This window comes from Eschrichtius robustus, chromosome 6 (genome assembly GCF_028021215.1).
Source record: "Eschrichtius robustus isolate mEscRob2 chromosome 6, mEscRob2.pri, whole genome shotgun sequence".
Lineage (NCBI taxonomy): Eukaryota > Metazoa > Chordata > Mammalia > Artiodactyla > Eschrichtiidae > Eschrichtius > Eschrichtius robustus.
Genome location: NC_090829.1, coordinates 14,717,877 through 14,735,923, shown reverse-complemented (window position 1 = coordinate 14,735,923; position 18,047 = coordinate 14,717,877). Strand labels below are relative to the sequence as shown.

Below are 18,047 nucleotides of genomic sequence, written 5' to 3'. Positions count from 1 at the left end.
CGTGGAACAAACAGGAAATAAAGGTAGGATCCTTATTGATAAATCATGGACATGTGAGCATATTATATGATCTGGCTATTCAAAAATGAGGAAAACAAGTTTAATAAATCTAATTTAAAAGTACAAACTCATTAATAATAAAAGAAATACAAATTGACACTATAAGAAATATCTTCTTTAACATGCCAAAGGAAAAAATATTTACAGAGGGCTAATACTCATTGAGAGGATATGATGAGATCACTATTCTCATATGCTGCCAGAGGGAATTTAAGCTGTCACATTTACTGGAAAGTAATTTGGGGATGTAATGTGTATTAAGTGTCTTAAAGATGTTCCATATTTTGGGCCCAGTGATTCCCCTTCTAGGAATGCACCCAAAAGAAATAATCTAAAATGCACATATATATGCAAAAAACCCACCATTTTCACTGCAAATATTATTTATAACAGAAAACAACCTAAATGTCCCAAGATAAATAGTTAAATAAATTATGGCACATCCATAGCATAGAAAGTTATACAGTCCCTAATAATATTCATGAAGTATTTTCAGTGACATGTGAAAAGGTTGATGAAATAGAGGGGGAACAAATTACAAAGCTATATACATAGTGTATCTCAAGTATGTTAATATTTAAGGTAGATCATAGACCTAAACATAAAAATAAAACCATAAAGCCCTTCAAAGAAAAAATATGAGGATATTTTCATAAACTGAGAGTGGGCAAAGATTTCTTACAATGTAGAAAGTGATAACCATAGAAGAAAAATTTGATAAATTAGATTTCATCAAAATTTAAAACTTGTGCTCATCAAAGGACAACATCAAGAAAAAGAATAGGCAAACCACATACTTACAGAAAATATCCACAAATCATGTCTGACAAAGGACTTATATCCGGAACATATAATGAATCACTATAACAACAACAACAATGACAGCATAATAATAATAATAAATTATTTAAAAATAAGCATACTCACAGCAGACACTTCACAAAGGAAAATATACAAATGGCCAATAAGCACATAAAAAAAGTGTTCCACATCATTCATCATTACGGAAATACAAGCTAAAATCCCACTACACATCCACTAGAATGGCTAAAATACCAAAGACTAAAAATACCAAATGTTGGCAAGGATGCAGAGCAACCAGACTCTTACACATACCTAGCTGGAATGTAAAATTGATACAACCACTTTAGGAAAAGGTTTGGTGGTTTCTTATGAAATTAAACATACACATATCCTTTGACCCAGCAATTCTACTCCTAAGCATTTATCTGAGAGAAATCAAAACTTATGTCCACAAAAAGGCTTGTACAAGAATGTAAATAGAAGCTCTAGTCACAATAGCCAAAAACTGAAGTCAACTCAAGTGTCCATCACTATGGGAACAGATAAATTGTGATGTGTTCATGCAACGGAATCCTACTGAACAATGAAAAGGAATTAACTACTTTTCATACAACAACATCGATGAGTCTCACAGATATAATACTGAGCAAAAGAAAGACAAAGACAACATACTGAGTCATTTCACGTATAGAAATTTCTTAAACAGGCAAAACAAATATAAGGTGTTACCATGTGATACTGCAATCCCAATCCTGGGCGTATATTCAGAGAAAACTCTAATTTGAAAAGATACATGCACCCTAATGTTCATTACAGCACTATTTACAATAGCCAAGACATGGAAGCAAGTAAACTTCCACTAACAGATGAACGGATAAAGAAGGTGTGGTATATATACACAATGGAACATTAATCAGCCATAGAAAAGAGTGAAATAATGCCCTTTGCAGCAACATGGATGGACCTACATATTATCATATTGCGTGAAGTAAGACAGAAAGACAAATATATGATATCACTTATATGTGGAATCTTAAAAACTGATATAAATGAACTTACTTATAAAACAAATAGACTCACAGACATAGAAAACAAACTTATGGTTACCAAAGGGGAGAGCGGGAGCTGGGGGGAGAGATAAATTAGGAGTTTGGGATTAACATATACACACTACTATATATAAAATAGATAAACTACAAGGACCTACTATATAGCATAGGGAACTATATTCAATATCTTACAATGATCTATAATGGAAAAGAATCTGGAAAAGAATATTTTATATATATATAATCACTTTGCTGTACACCTGAAACTAACACAACATTGCAAATTAACTATACTTCAATTTAAAAAAAACAAATGTAAGTTAAAGTAAAAAATGTTGTCTCAAGAATGAGAAGAAGAGCAAATAGGGACAGTCTGGAAAGAGACATGAGGGAATTTTCTGGGTAGGTTAAAATGTTCTCTATCATGGTAAGATATGCGTATTGGTCTGATAGGACTGCCATAAGAAAACACCACAGACTGGGAGGCTTAAACAACAGAAATTTATTTCTCACAATTCTAGGGACCGACAATTCAAGATCAAGGTGCTGGCAGATTTAGTTTCATTCTGAAGCCTCTTCCCTTGGCTTGTAGGTGGCCATTATCTTGCTGTGTGCTCACGTGATCCTCTCTGGGTGCAGAGAGAGATCTCTGGTGTCTCTTCCTCTTCTTATAAGGACAGCAGTCCTATCAGATTAAGGACCCATCCTAATGACCTCACTTAACCTCATTATATGCCCTATCTCCAAATACAGGCACAATGGGGGTTAGGGCCTAAAATTATGAACTTTAGGGGGACATAATTCAGTCCATAACAGAACAGTTACATGAGTAGATCCACATGCCAACATTGCACAGTTATGATTTGTCTTTTCAATGTTCATAAATTCTACCTCAAAAATATTATAAATTGAGGGCTGGAGAGTGGATAAAGGAATAGATGAAACAATAATTACATGAAATAATAATTAGAATGTTGAACAATTTTGAACTTTGTTTATATGTATTCAGTATTCAGTATTCTATCTACTTTGTGTAAATCATTCTATTTACTTTGTATATGTTTTACAGTTTTTATAATAAAAAGTCTAATAAATAAAGGAAAATGACGTGTCAATGGAAGATACTTTGTAGAGATGACAACTCTGTGTGACATTCTCCTGAGTTGAGCTCCATCTTAGGTATATTTGTATTGTGTTTCTTGGGCAGGTCATCTTCTGGGCTTGATTCACTCATCTAGAGAATGCACACATAATATAGACTTATTGAGTGTTCATTAGGTGCAAGACACTAGGCACTATGGTGGGCTTACCTGACATTATCACCAAGGTCCTATTCAGCATTTAAATTCTAAAGTCCTATTCAGCATTTAAATTCTATCACCATTTTATGTCATCAATGCAGATCACCCTCTCTTTTGCTACATATAATTCTCATGACTTTTAAACTTTATATCTTGTGTTTATTTTTCCTTCCTGTAGAGATAAGATTCAATAGGCCAGTGCAGCAGTTATCTTCCAGCAGATTTGTTGTCTACTGAAATCTTTTGGTCTAGTGAGATTTCTGGAAGATACATTCAAGGAAATAGATGACACCCACAGCCAATATAATACTCAATGGTGAAAAGCTCAAAGACTTCCCACTAAAATCTGGAACAAGACAAGGATGCCCACTCTCACCACTTCTATTCAACATAGTACTGGAGTCCTAGCCACAGCAATCAGACAAGACAAAGAAATAAAAGGTGTCCAAATTGGAAGGGAAGAGGTAAATCTGTCATTATGTGCATATGACCTGATACTCTATATAGAAAATCCTAAAGACTCTACACAAAAACTACTAGAACTGATAAACGAATTCAGCAAAGTAGCAGGATACAAGATTAACATACAGAAATTGGTTGCATTTCTTTACACTAACAATGAAATATCACAAAATGAATGTAAAAAAAATCCTTTTTTTAAAATCCTATACCATTTATCATATTTTTAATTAATTTTTATTGGAGTAGAGTTGATTTACAATGTTGTGTTAGTTTCTGCTGTACAGCAAAGTGAATCAGTTATATATATACATATATCCACTCTTTTTAAGAATCTATTCCCATATAGAGTATTGAGTAGAGTTCCCTGTTCTATACAGTAAAACAATCCCTTTAAAAATCATATCCAGAAAAAAAAAATATGTAGGAATAAACCTGACCAAGGAGGTGAAAGATTTATATGCTGAGAACTATAAAACATTAATTAAGGAAACTGAAGGTGATCCAAAGAAATGCAAAGATACCTCATGCTCTTGGATTGGAAGAATTAATATTGTTAAAATGGCCATATTACCCAAAGCAATCTACAGATTGAATGCAATCCCTATCAAATTACCCAGGACATTTTTCACAGAACTAGAACAAATAATTCTAAAATTTATATGGAACCATAAAGACCCAGAATTGTCAAAGCAATCCTGAGGAAAAACAACAAAGCAGGAGGCATAACCCTCCCAGATTCAGACAATACTACAAAGCTACAGTAATCAAAACAGCATGGTATTGGCACAAAAGCAGACATATGGATCAATGGAACAGAATAGAGAGTGCTTAAATAAACCCACACACCTACTGTCAATTAATCTTTGACAAAGGAGGCAAGAATATACAATGGAGAAAAATTCTCTTTAGCAAATGGTATTGGGAAAGTTGGAAAATGCATGTAAATCAGTGAAACTAGAACACATCCTCATGCCATACACAAAAATAAACTCGAAATGGCTTAAAGGGTTAAATATAAGACAGGACACCATAAAACTCCTAGAAGAGAACATAGGCAAAATATTCTCTGACATAAATTGTAGCAATACTTTCTTAGGTCAGTCTTCCAAGGCAATAGAAATAAAAGCAATAATAAACAAATGGGACCTAATCAAACTTAGAAGCTTTTCTACAGTTAAAGGAAACCATAAACAAAATGAAATGACAAATTACAGACTGGGAGAAAACATTTGCAAATGATGAGACCAACAAGGGCTTAATTCCCAAAATATACAAACAGCTCATACAACTCAATAACAAAAAACAACCAACCCAATCAATAAATGGGCAGAAGACTTAGACATTTCTCCATAGAGTCATAGACGTAGAGAATGGACATGTGGACACAGAGGGGGAAGGGGAGGGTGGGACGAATTGGGAGATTTGGTTTGACATAGATACACTACCATCTGTAAAATGGATGGCTAGTGGGAACCTGCTGTATAGCACAGGGAGTTCAGCTCAGTGCTCTGTGACAACCTAGTTGGGTGGGATGCGGGGGTGGGAGGGAGGTCCAAGAGGGAGGGGATATAGGTATACATATAGCTGATTCATTTCATTGTACAGCAGAAACTAACACAACATTGTAGAGCAATTATACTCCAATAAAAAAAAAAAAAGAAGACATACAGATGGCCAAGAGGCACTTGAAAAGATGCTCAAAATTGCGAATTATTATAGAAATGTAAATCAAAACTACAATGAGGTGCCACCTCACACTAGTCAGAATGGCCATCACCAAAAAGTCTATAGGACTTCCCTGGTGGCACAGTGGTTAAGAATCCGCCTGCCAATGCAGGGGGCACGGGTTCAAGCCCTGGTCTGGGAAGATCCCACATGCCACGGAGTAACTAAGCGTGTGCGCCACAACTACTGAGCCTGCACTCTAGAGCCCACGAGCCACAACTACTGAGCCCGTGTGCCACAACTACTGAAGCCCGTGTACCTACAGCCCGTGCTCCACAACAAGAGAAGCCACGACAATGAGAAGTCCGCTCACTGCAACGAAGAGTAGTCCCCGCTCGCTGCAACTAGAGAAAGCCTGCACGCAGCAACGAAGACCCAACACAGCCAAAAATAAATAAAATAAACAAATTAAAAAAAAAAGTCTATAAATAACAAATGCTGGATTGGGTGTGGAGAAAAGGGAACCCTCCTACACTGTTGGTGGGATGTAAGTTGGTGCAGCCACTATGGAAAACAGTATGGAGGTTCCTAAAAAAAAAACAAATAAAAATAGAGTTACCATATGATCCAGCAATCCCACTCTTGGGCATATATCCAGACAAAACTATAATTCAAAGAGATACATGCATCCCTATGTTCATTGCAGCCCTGTTTACAATAGCCAAGACATGGAAACAACCTAAATGTCCACCGACAGATGAATGGAAAAAGAAGATGTGGTACATATACACAATGGAATGTTACTCAGCTATAAAAGAGAGTGAAATAATGCCATTTGCAACAACATGGATGGAACTAGAGATTATCATACTAAGTGAAGTAAGTCAGAAAGAGAAAGACAAACACCATATGATATCACTTATATGTGGAATCTAAAATATGACACAAAAGAACTTATCTATGAAACAGAAACAGACTCACAGACCTAGAGAACAGACTTGTGTTGCCATGGGGGAGGGGAGGTGGGGAAGGGATGGATTGGGAGTTAGGGGTTAGCAGATGCAAACTATTATATATAGAATGGATAAACAACAAGGTCCTATCATATAGCACAGGGAACTATATTCAATATCCTGTGATAAACCATAATGGAAAAGAATATAGAAAAGAATGTATGTGTATGTGTGTGTGTGTGTATAACTGAATCACTCTGCTGTACAGCAGAAATTAACACAACACTGTAAATCAATTATACTTCAATTAAAAATATATTAAAAATAAAAATTAAAAAATAGTAGAATAACCAAAAAAAGAAAATAGATGACAATATGGAGAATTTTATGAAAGAACTGAACTCTTTTCAAGGAATTAAACTAAAATTCTAGTATAAATAAGCAAATATAGCTAAATGAATAAATATGAGAATTAAATAGATGATTCCAAAGGCAGATTAAAGTCAGTATAAGTGAGGATTAGTGAAACTGAAGATAGTTAGTATAAAACATCCAGACTGAAGTATGAGAATAAAATAATAGAAAATGTAGAAAACAGATAAGAGACATATAATGTAAAGTGAAAAAGTCAAACACACATTTAATCAAAGAACCAGAATAGGAAGAGAGAGATTTGGGCAAAAACATTATTTGAGTCAAAGAGATTGGCTAGGATTTGTAAAAATTATCAACCTAAGATATCAAGCCTTCAGCTCAAGAAACTAAAAACCCAACCAGGATGCAAAAATCATAGTCAAACTGCTGAAAATGAAAGATAAAGAGCAGATCAAAAAGCAGGCATGGAAGGCAGGGGTAGGGGGGGACACTATCTTCAAGGTCTCAGTAATAAGACTTATAGCTGAATGTGGAACATAGTAATGAAAGCTAGAAATCAATGGAATGACACATTTAAAATTTTAAAAAGCTGCCAGTCTAGAATTCTATATTCAGCAAAAACATCCTTCAAAAAAGAAAGTGAAATAAAGATGTTTTAACACAAACAGAAACGGAGAGTGTTTGTCACCAGCAGACTTTTCCTAAAAGAAGATTACTAAGGGAATTTTCAAGTGACCCCAGATGGAAGCAGGAGAATGCAGCAAGGAATGAAAAGCAACAGAAAGGGTAAAAAGGGCATAAATATGAATAAGCATCAACTATATAAAAAGAATTGTGTCTTATAGGATTTTAAATATATATATGAATAAAATGCATGACAACAAAAGCACAAAAGTTAAGGAGAGTATATAGAGTTTAAGTTTTTAAATTCTTCCATTATATGAGAAATGCTAAAAGTTCTAATTCATAATAAACTCTAATAAACCACGGATACATGTTGAAATGTTTATAGCAACCATGAAAAGATTAATACATAAATGTATAACTAGCAAGCAAATATGGAGAGATGGAATAATATTTTTAAATACTTGAATCTAAATGAAGGTAAGATATAATTTTTTTCCTTTTAAATGGAAGTAGAACTCCAGAATCTGTTGGATCTAAGTCTTTGATTTATTTTGAGGAAAAAAGTTTTTAAAAGAAGAGGAAAAAATAAAAAATTAAGTCATGAGTATTGACAATAAATATTGTCAATTTATATGTGGCTTCTGTAAGTATTGCATTTAAGTCCACGAAGTTACTAACGAAAAATTACCCAGGACCGGAACTTCGCCACAGAGTTCAATCATATACAGAAATTACTTCTAAGGAAAGAAAAGTAATTTCAAAAACATAGGTAGTTCTGGGAAAGCCAATTTACTCTAAGAAGTTGAAACATTCAAGATAATTTAATGTGGAGGAAAGAGAGACAAAAATTACTTTTTAGGAGATGATGAGATGCCTGATATTTTATTTCTTAAGGTAAAGAAGGATATAATTTACTCAAAGGATGTTTGTTCATAATCCAAGGAAATAGTATTTGATAGATGTGGTTTTATCCTCTGCGACCTCACTGCAGCAATGTTCTGTGAAACCATATTAGAATTAAGAATTTTTATTCTTTTAGTAACTGGGTAAATCTCCCAATGTAGAGTTCAAAGAGGATATTTTTACATGAATATATTATCTTTATAGCAAAATCTTTTAAAAGAATTAATTATATGTGTGTATGTACACACACATGCACACACAGAGGCATGAGTGGAAGTAACTGACATCCACAGTTATCCTATAAACTGAAATTTCAAGATAACTTAAATTTCTTGATGAAGGGCCACCAACATCTTTTTTAAGGAAATATATTAACTACTTACATATTACATATTACCTACTTTTTAAAAAATGGAAATTAAAAAAGTATTACATACTTTCCAATATACTTAAAACAACTAAAAACATAAAATACATACTTTTATTGAAAATTAAGGTATAATTATTATTGGCATAGATTATTATACTATCTTACAATGTTCAAAGGGACAACAGGAATGCTAAACTCCTTTTTTAAAAATTCTACACTACCCACTTTAAAAAAAAATTCTCCTAATTTTTACAGTTTCCCTGCTTCCTCCTTGACTTCAGGCCACAGCTGCTGTTTTCACTACTGCAGTGTTCCTGCCCTGTAATCCACTGTAAATTTGGGAGCCAATATCTAACATAATAGTGCATAGGACCTTCATGGCAACCTCAGATCCTCTCCGGTGAATTAGGTGAATGTTGGCCACAGAAAGTGCAAGGACTTTTACAGACATCACTTTTCTCCTTTTCCATTTGTGGCTTTTGGGTGGAATTTCCCATCGGTGAGGTTTCCCTATAAGTGAACTACAAGGAAGTGACAGCCATATGTTCATTGACTTTTATTAATGATGCATATAATGTCAGACCTACTTCCATCTGAACATCAACCTTTTAACTTATTCAGGAAATTGGTTCTATTTAGTTCCCATATGCAAGTGGGTAGGGTTGGGTGGGAGGTGAGGGAACAAGGAGCTACCATCGACTGAGAAGGGATCATGCGAGATAAAGCTCAGTCACCCTGTGATATCAAATATAATTCTTACAGCCGGTCTATGATGCACCTATTGACAACTCCATTTTACTATTAAGGAAAAAAAAAAAGACTTGCAGAAAAAAGGCAAAGGTAAAGTGACTTGTCAAAAGTCACATTGCTAGAAAATAGCAGAGCTGGGATTAAAACCCTGGTGTGTTTCAGTGCCTCCTTTTTTTCCCTTCCACTACACCAAAGCTTTGGAAAATCTCAGGGATTAACTGGAAAGGACGAATGCTGGAGAATGTTCTATGGTGAAAACATAGCTCCAACGTTCTGAGCAATATTGTTGTGGCTCTAAAACTGCACAGAGATGAAAAAGATGGCATCAAAATCTAAAATCCTCTAAAGAAAAAGTGAACAATACTTTTTAATTTTTTAAGCATAAATTTCCTTTATTAAAATATAGTAGACATTCAGAAAAATGCAAAAATCATAAGTTTAAATCTCAGTTAATTTTTATAAAGTGAACAACTCATGTTACTACCTCCCAGATCAAAGAATAGAACGTATGGCACCCTAGAAGGCCCCAGGCTCTCTCTCATACACAAAGAAACTACTACTCTGACCTCTATCATCATAAATTATTTTTGTCTGCTTTGGAACATGCTATGAATGACATCATGAAACATGAATTCTTTTGTGTCTGCTTATTTCACTCTACATTTGTGAAATGTAATTATGTTGTTGCCTGTTGAAGTAATTTATTCATTTTCATTATTGTGTAGTATTCCTCTGTGATTATACCACCACATATTCATCCACTTTACTGTTGATGAGAACCTGGGTAGTTATGATACTACTTTTCAAATTCTGGTACATGTCTTTTGGCAAACATATGTATGCATCTCTGCAAGGTTTGTGCCTAGGACCAGACTTTAAGAGATACTAGGCGACAATTTTCCAAAGTGCTCGTGTCAATTTACATTCCCTCAGAGTAGAAAAGTTCCAGTTGCTCCAAATCCTTGTCCTTGCAGACACTTAAAATTGTCTGTCTTTTTCATTTTATTTTAGTTATTTGGATGGGTATGTAGTGGAGTCACATTTTTTCCCAGTTTTATTGAGATATGATTGAAAATAGCATTGCGTATTTAAGGTATACAAAGTGACAATTTGATATATATATATTGTGAAGTGATTACCACAATATGGTTAGTTTACACATCCATCAGTTCATATGTTACCATTCTTTTGTGTGTGTGGTGAGAACATTTAAGATCTACTCTCTTAGCAAACTTCAAGTATACAATATTTTAACTACAGTCATCATGCAATACATTAGATCCCCAGAACTTATTCATCTTATAACTGATATTTTGACTGATATCTCTCCATTTTCCCTACCTCCCCCACCTCTGGTAATCACTATTCAACCCTCTGCTTCTACGAATTCAACTTTTTTAGATTCCACATACAAGTGAAATCTAAAAGTGTCTTTCTGTGTCTGGCTTATTTCACTTAGCATAATGCCTTCCAGGTTCATACACATTATTGCAAATGGCAAAATTTCCTTCTTTCTTAGGGCTGAAACACATACTCCATTGTGTATGTGTACCACAGTTTCTTTATGCATTCATCCATCAATGGACATTTAAGTTGTTCCCATGTCGTGGCTATTGTGAATAATGCTGCAGTGAATATAGGGTGCATGTATCTTTTTGAGATAGTGATTTAATTTCCTTTGGATATATACCCAGAAGTGGGATTGCTGGATCATATAATTGTTCCATTTTTAATTTTTTGAGGAAGCTCCAGAGTGTTTTCTATAATGGCTGTATTGATTTACAGTCCCACCAACAGTGGGGCATAATTGTTCCCTTTTCTTCATATTTTCACCAACAACTATCTTTTGTCTTTTTGATAATAGCAATTCTCATAGGTGTGAGGTGGTATCTCATTCAGGTTTTGATTTGCATTTCCCTAATGATTAGTGATGTTGAACACCTTTTCGTGTACCTGTTGGTCATTTGTATGTCTTCTTCAGAAAAATGTCTATTCAGGTCCTTTGCCCATTTTTTAATTGGATTATTTAATTTTTTGCCATTGAGTTGTATGAGTTCTTTATATATTTTGGATATTAACCCTTTATCAGATATATGGTTTAAAAATATTTTCTCCCATTCCACAGTTCACCTTTCATTTTGTTGATTGTTTTTTGCTTGTTGTTGCTATACAGAAGCATTTTAACTTGATGTGATCCACTCATTTATTTTTGCTTCTGCTGCCAAGACCAATGTCAAGGAGCTTTTCCTCTATGTTTTCTTTGAGTCTTCTTTCCTTTTTTCTTAGCCCAACTCCAGTTTTATCAGTTATGTTTATCTTTTCAAAAAAACAACTCAGTTTTGTTGATCTTTTCTATTGTTTTCCTATTCTCTGTTTCATTTACTTCTATGCTACTCTTTATCATTTCCTTCTGTAGGTGTCCTCTTCATAGTGTTTAACAGGCCACAAACATGAACAGGAGTGATATCTAAGATTTCATAACCTGAGGATCGATGTATTCCTAGAAAATCCGAGTTAATATGCTAAAAGCATGGTTCCAGAGAATACAAAATACAATGGTATTTGAGTTGTTTTTATTCTGCACTAAGCATAAATAGTATTCTGTGTGCTGAGCTGAAACAATACCACCTGATCTAACATTGTTTCTTGAGAAAATATGGTTCAAATACTAAATACTATCCATATATTTCTTATGAAGAAATATAGTTCTTTCTTGCAACAACAGATCTCAGCTGACTTCCCAGTGTCTGACTTAAGTCAGAAAAGGCATATCCTTTCTCAATTTTATACAGTAGTGAAGAAGACTACATTTTTTCTCTGTAGGAGCTGGTTAAATCTGGCTCCTTGACTGCTTCCTGCCATGTGGGTCATAAGTGTGGGTAAGAAGTGATGTCACTAATGACAGTCTTAAGTGGACATTGGGTACCAGATTTGGGATGTGTGGTTCCATAAAAGAAATTAAGGTTACATTTAACTGTACAGCTGAATGTGAGTAGGGATGGGAGGAGTGGGGAGAACAGTCCTGAACTTCAGAAACAAAGGGACATGCCTCAGCAAGCAAGCAAGAAATGGCTTCTTGCATCTCAGAGGCTGCTTCTGCCCCAGAAAAATAGACCTATTTTATTTGTTAAACAAATGTCCAAAATGTGCAGTACGCTTTAGAACCACAAGTAAATATCTTTGATAGCATATTCTTAACAAGACCCACTGCAGCTCTTTTCAAAGCATGGCCTTCTATATACCCATACATTTCCTTAGTCCAAGGCAAAACGGCCCAGGACAACCCTATCTTTAGAGAACATACTTCATGAGGAATGGATACTCCATATTTAAAATATTCTTATCCAACTTCCCTTCCACTGCAACTGTGTGTGTTGCCTTTGTTTCACCCTTGTACTCACCTAGGCATTAAACCCCTCGCCTTCACCAATTTCTGCAAAAAAAAAAAAAAAAAAAAAAAATCAAAAAATCAAAAATCCAATCACAGCAAGTTTTTTGTGAGAGTGGAAGTTTATCGAAGATTTGGGACATTTTGGGGAAGTACTATACAACATTCCACCATCTCTCTACATTCTTCCTTCCCCTTTTTCCATGTCTTCAATCTCTTCCCCTTCCCAGTTCAAAGTAATTCAGTATGACCCTCTATCAGTCAGGACAGGCTGGGATGTGCTGTGGTACAAAACAACCCCCAAACCAGTCACTTAATACAAACATTTATATGGGAATGAGACCTTCATTGATGTGCTTTGAAAGTACCCACAGAGATAATCTGAGCCTAAGCTCTACGTTTATATCTTTTGCACCATGGATAGTTACTCGGATATTGAAAATATTACAATATGCCGAGGAGGACCTTATAGTTCCCTAAAAGGGGAACTTTATTTTGGCCTAATGATTGCTAAATAAGAATTTACTTCAGAATGTGGGGACTTTAAAAAATTCAGATGCCTGGGTCCCATCCACAGATATTTTGATTCAGTAGATTTGATGTGTGGTCCAGGACTCAATTTTTAACAAGCTCCCCAAGTACTTCTGAAAATTATCCAGGTTTGAAAACTACCCCTCTAGTACAGGGGTCAGCAAACTACAGCCCTCAAGCTAAAGCAAACCCTGCCATCTGTTTTTGTAAATAAAGTTTAATAGGAATGCAGACATGCCCATTCATTTATGTATTGTGTATGGCTGTTTTGTGCTATAATGGCAGAGTTGAGTAACTGAGACAGAGACCATATGGCCCACAAAATGTAAAATATTTACTATCTGGTCCTTTATAGAAAAAGTTTGCAAACCCTTACTCTTGTCTATTTCATGACTAATTTCCAGAGTCATGTGATTACTTGTGATGGGAACTAAGTAAGGCAATGCAGATGATCACTACTGAAAACAATAATACCTGGACTGAATTCTTTACAATCTTTATCTTCATATGAGAAAAATGATTGTTTTTTATATACAAATTACCAGCCAAATTTTTTCCTGAGTTATACTGTCCCCTAATGGTAGAAATGTTAAATCACAGATGCTTAATCAGATTAGATGTTCCCCATTGTTAATCAATTCCTGAAATCAGTCACTATAGACTTTGTAGCAAGGGACTTTAGGAATCAGTTCAGGTGGTAGAACTGAGTAGGACTAAACGGGCTCAGAGAAGGTTGGCAATTTTAATGAGAATTAGAATCCCTTCCCTCTGCAAAATTCCTTGCTCTTCAAAGTCTATTACTCTTTGCATATCCAATTAGATAGTCATTTATCCCAAGGTGATACATTTCTTGGGGACATTTCGGCCATTTGTAATGCCATGCACATCTCCAAAATTGAAGCACAATACTATCAATATGGTCAAAATCACATGTGCACTCACTATGATGAACTATGATGAAAGGAAAGAAAGCTTAAACAGGAATCTGGACGCATATACATATATGCCAAGATGGTTACCAAGAGGGATTGCACACATGTTGGCAAAATGAGTCAGCAGAGGATGAAACCATTGGTTTTCCCCTTGACTAATGATTAAAATCCTCTGAGTCGCTTTTAAAACATGATGATGGCCAAATCCTGCCCCCCGTCAGAATCACTTGGGACATCTGTTAAGGTGATGCTGGACATTTGTAAGGTGGACCACACTTTGCGTAGGAATGAATTAGATCATCCCTAGCCACTAGCCACAATTTTCATGCAAACTCAGTGGTTCTGAGATCTTAAAGTATGTAAGTATCACTTGGAAGCTAACTAAACATGCAAATTTGCAAGCTCCAGTCTCACAAATTAAAACTCAGTGGATCTCAATTTCTAACAAATGTTCCAAGAGATTTGAGAGTCACAGTCTGAGACCAAACATACACTAACCTACACAAATGATATTTATTCTACAAATTACATTTTTTTAAAAGGCAGCAGCATTGTTTATTAATTTTACAAGCTACCTGACCAAATGTGGGGAAATTTTTCTCATGTTCCAGGTGTGAGAAGAAATTACCATCAAATTCATTGGCTTAAACTAACAATTTTATTACATTTCATGATTTTGTGGGTCAAGATTTGGGCAGAGGTCGGCTGGATGATTCTTCTGTTCTCCTTGTGGTACTGATTCAAGTCACTTAGTGGTACCCAAGGAGCAAATAGTTTGGCCTGAAGAGTCCAAGATGGCTTCACTTCACATGCCTTGGCTGGAAGGCTGGGCCAACTGGGACTGTTGCCTGGAATGCCTACACACACAACATCTCCAGTCTGGCAGCCTTGGCTGGAGTAGTAGGTCTCCTTACATGGCAGCTCAAGGCTCCCAGAGAGAGTGTTCCAAGACACAGAAAGTGGAACAGAGTCATTTCTGCCATAGTCTACTGGTCAAAGCAGTTCCAGAGCTCAACCAGATTCAAGAGGAGGAGTCATAAACAGACTGGAGTCATGGGTGTGTGACCCTTTGAAAAACCTCAAGTGCAGCTGCATAGGAACCTGAACTCAAAAGGACTCCATGCTTGGTTTATTGCTGTCTTGAAATTCTTTATAATTTTTGAACAAAGGGCACTACATTTTCATTTTGCACTGGGTTCCACAAATTATGTAGCCTGTCCTCATCATAAACCTCACCTTTCAATGGATAGAGTATTAAAAAATTTGTAGCCATCTTTAACAGGTCATAAGCTGCCTGCCAGAGACTTCATGCCTCACCATAGTTCTGTATTCAAAATTATCCTTTCAAAATGAAGACTGATGTTTGTGGGTTAAATTCAGCACAAAGAAGGGAAACAAATTATGAGGTTGGAAACAAACAAATTCTGTGATAAGTTTAGGATTAAGAAATATGTTGGAAACCAACAACACTGAGTATCTGCTAGCACCCTGTAACTGGTCACCTCTGGGTTCACTCACTCAGTTATGTCACTTAGGCATTAACCAACAGTTATCCAAGGTCAGTATGTGTGCTGAATTTATACATATTGTCCTTGATGAGAAAGACAGCCAGTAATCACTATATAGAAAGGAGTCTCCATGGTCTCAGCAAACCTGGATTTGTTTTGGGGGGCATCTGCAAAACTATGTGAAGGTTATTAGGGAAGGCAGTGACAACTCTTATGCTTTTTGAGAACCCCAGCCACATCTGACATCTTTTTGGGTCATCAGTCATTTGCACTACATTATGTTCTCAGCAGGAGTTCAATACGATTGCTGGTGATGAATCTAAGCAACAAATGGCATCATAACAATAACAACTACCAAAAACCAAGATGAATAGAATGGGGACACAATTAATGGAGAACAAGGTCAGGAAAAGTTAAGTACAGTATTTTGCACAAAGGCAAAGATTATTAAATTGAAAATATTGATATGATAAACCCTTGAAAGGTATGATTATTCAGGGAAAGTTTCTTAGAGAAAGAAGCTAGACTTTGAAAGAAATGAGGGTTGGCAGAGTACTGAAAGGAAACAGAAACTACGTTGGTATAAGGACAAGAAGAAAATCAGCCCGACTAGGGTGGAAGAACGCGGGTAGAGGGATGTTACTGGATAAATCAGAGGTGAGGAAAGGAGAGTCATTGCTCCAGGGCACTGGTTCTAGGCTGCAGAATCTGAATTTACTCCATAAACTATGGGAAGTTATTGTTTGCTATTGGTTTGGAGGGAATGAGTGATGGCTTTTTATTTTAGTATGCAAGCATAATAGTGGAAGTCTCCAGCTGATGCACATTCCAAAGGAGGTACAAGACTAAGATGCAGAATTTTTCAAAGGAGGTGGTCAGAAACCTAGTGAATGATTTCCTGAACCACTGATCCACATTGAGGGTACAAGTATTAGAAGCTGGAGATCAGAAAGGACTTTAAAAGGGAGGAGTTCTTGAGATACTTGATGGTGGGAATGTTTCCCCTTATCTCAGGAGACTATTTGAAGAAGTTAATATGTATCTCTTGGAGTTTGAAGAACACAGTGGCCTGGTATCTGATTCCCTCCTGAAGAAAATTTAAAGGGTAAAAGAAAGGATGACTAGCTACTTTGATGGAGGGAGTGAGAATTGGCCTGCATTCCCAGAGTTCTTTGAGGTGAAAATGTGTTTCCTGTTGTGGTAGATGTTGTGATGCCTAAAAGACTTGTTCCTCCAGCCACTGGAAGTGATGCCAGCAGACAGTCCTCAACTGTCAGTCTCCCAGGGGATTGCTTTGGCTGAAGAAAGCTGATGACTGGCTGGTATGGGGGTACAAAGTCCCAGCCCCCCACCGCAATTTAGAACAACTCTGCAGAGCTATCCCAGGATCAGAACTCCCTGTAGATTGGCTAAGACCTCTGTTGAGGCTGCAGCAAAGCTCAGCTTCTCCCACTGACCAGTTTTGCTTCTTTCCCTTCCTTTCTACAGGTGTTGATCCCAAGGACACTCCCAAACACACATCTTGCATGGTTATCTCCATTTCAGAATCTGTTTCCCAGGAAACCTGACCTGTAACACCTGTAGATCAGATGTGGACCCCACCAGCAAGTGAACTAGCATGGATTATCTTGGGTCTGTCCAAGTGGGACCCTGTAGGGAGGAATAAACATCAGCAGACAGGATCCTTAAAGTATCACTGAATTCCTTACAGCTGGGGAAGCAGTGAGCACCAGCTGGAATATAGCTGCACCAGCCCAGGTCAAGAAAACCGAAGATTAAAGATTTCCAGTTATGAGGGGGAGGGAGTCTTTGAAGAACTTACAAAACTATCTCTGAGAAGGGCCAGTTTTAACCTTTTGCCAAGTCCAAAGAGCACAAACATCCAGTTCACAGCAGTGTCAATTAAATAAAGTCTTTCCCTCCCCTCTCCTGTCCTCCTTCCCAGGGCTCCAAACCTGGAGAGGTTCGAAACGCGACGGAGGGGCAAGAACACAAGATAGCGTAAGAGAGAAGATGCCAACCCCACGCTTTTCTTGACTTAAAATTAAAACTGTTTTCCCATCTCTCTCCATTTTTCATGATATCCCTCAAATTCTGTCATGGTCTATCCTTTCCTTTACTTGGTGAGATGCCCCATATTCCTCTAAAGTGCTGTCTGCAGTGTCCCTTGTTGCAAAAAGTCGAAACCTCACCTTGTCCGTAGGCCCTGACGTAGCGCAGTGGTGGACCTGCGCGACCGCCACGCTGCTCGCTCCGCCCCGCGCGCTCCGCTGTCATTCCCAGCCCAGCCCTGCTGCCCCGCCCCATCCATTCAGCTCCTCTGGCCCCGCCTAGCCACCCTGCCCCGCCCCGTACTACCCGGCTGCCCC

The 18,047-nt window shown here is 36.7% G+C and overlaps 1 long non-coding RNA gene across 1 annotated transcript; it reads right to left on the bottom strand.

Annotated features, from left to right (window-relative positions):
* Window positions 1–2,912: 2,912 nt before the first annotated feature.
* Window positions 2,913–17,938, bottom strand: LOC137766719 (uncharacterized). Its single transcript, XR_011074361.1, has 3 exons — window positions 17,871–17,938; window positions 12,721–12,752; window positions 2,913–3,147 (listed from the first exon to the last, which is right to left on the bottom strand). It is a non-coding gene; the product is annotated as an uncharacterized lncRNA (long non-coding RNA).
* Window positions 17,939–18,047: the final 109 nt, after the last annotated feature.